Source organism: Tenrec ecaudatus, chromosome 6 (genome assembly GCF_050624435.1).
Source record: "Tenrec ecaudatus isolate mTenEca1 chromosome 6, mTenEca1.hap1, whole genome shotgun sequence".
Lineage (NCBI taxonomy): Eukaryota > Metazoa > Chordata > Mammalia > Afrosoricida > Tenrecidae > Tenrec > Tenrec ecaudatus.
In genome coordinates, this window is record NC_134535.1 from 89,782,000 (window position 1) to 89,783,716 (window position 1,717).

At 42.9% G+C, this 1,717-nt stretch overlaps 1 pseudogene; it reads right to left on the reverse strand.

Annotated features, from left to right (window-relative positions):
- Positions 1-1,111: 1,111 nt before the first annotated feature.
- On the reverse strand, positions 1,112-1,477 carry LOC142451537 (non-histone chromosomal protein HMG-14 pseudogene; annotated as a pseudogene).
- Positions 1,478-1,717: the final 240 nt, after the last annotated feature.

Consider the following 1,717-nt stretch of genomic DNA (forward strand, 5'->3'; position numbering starts at 1 on the left):
CCCCTGACTTATTTTGGTTGCCATTTGCTTGGTATATTTTGCCAGCCTTTTATTCTTTGCTTGTTTTTGTCTGTGAGCAGACAACTACATTTCTCTGTGGCCACAAGCCACATCTTATTTTCATATCTTACACTGTCCATTGCTTCCATTCACCATGTTTCTGTTGTTTGTTCCCCTGTGTGTGTGTGTGTTATACGTCGATTATTGTGATTGGTTTCCCCTTCCTTCCCCTGTCTTCCCCACCTTCCCCCTATCCTCAAGGTATCCCTACTCCCATTAGTATTCCTCAGGCATGGGTGGGGTGGGTGGGGGGATAATCTGTCCTAGATTCCATGTGTGAGAGCTCTTATCTGTACCAGTGTACGTGCTCCAGTCTAGCCAAGTTTTTTTTGTAACTGGCATTTTATTCGTTGTTTTGAGATCAGTACAGAGGCATTATGAACAATTTGTACACAATCCTTAATGCATGTACCAAAATCCTAAAATGGTATGTTGATAAAATTTGTTTTTAAATTCCAGTGACTTTCCAGCTTTAAATTTAGAGTAAATTTTTAAAAAGCGATGATCAAGTACCATTATCTTCAAATGCTGGTAAACTTACATCTTAAGTCCCACTAATTCACAATTCAATGTCACACACTACACACTCAAATGTTGAATGCTTCACAGCACGTAACAAAGTGATCAGGAACACTGGACTACCATGACCAAAGGCGTTACAGAATGCACAGTTCTGACAAGAGCTATGATGGCAGAATGGTTTTCAGACACAGTTCTATTAAGAGAACAAATGTGGAAACAAAATTTTAAATGTTCAAGTCATACAAATGCATGACAGTGACTCCAAATTGCCATTAAGAATGTTTTGTATTAGGGATACAAAAACTTCCCCCCACCCCCTGGAATGTTATGTTGACACCCAAAACAGTCAAATCTTCCCACAATTTAACATCCCACTATTTTCTGGTTGTACTAAAAAATAAGCAACCAGTAAATGATTTCACATCTTTTAAAATAACATTTACCCTAAAAAAATGGGATGAATTGGGATTTCCTTCTTCTTAAAAATGTTTCTAGAGCTACTAAAAAACTTACATTTACAAAATAGTTGTTAAAAAGATTCCTCTGGATTGTACAAGAAGGGAGAGAACAGGCCCACTGATAAGACATGATAAACGTTTATCGGACTTGGCTTTTCTCCTGCTTTATCAGAGGCTGGACTCCCCTCGTTTTCCGTTTCTCCATTTTCAGCAGGTAAATCTACTTTAGCTTCTTCGTTAGCTACTTCAGCCTGTTTTCCCTTTGCTTCTCTTTTCCCTTTTGCTTGCACTTCTTTGTCCGAAGATCTATCCTTTCCTGGTGCCTTGTTTGGCTTCATATCCCCTTTTGTAGGTGCAGGTTTCGCCGACAATCTCACCGATCTCTTCTTCGGCTCCTCCTTCACCGCCCCTTCCGAGCTGACCTTCTTTTTGGGCATCTTGCCTGTGGGAAGGGCGCTTGCAGGATGCCTTCACACTTCGGGGCACCAAGAACCTTCTTGAAGCTGGATTGCCTGGTGGTGCCGGTGCCACTCTGCCCGCTCCCGCTAGTCCGCGCCTTTGCCAGGTGCCAAATAGGTGAGACCGGCAGTCACTGGAGCATTGTGCCCCGTCCTCTGCTCGAGGTGGCCCCCACCCCTTCCCTTCTCTAGGGGCTCTGGACCCAGGGAATGGTGTGT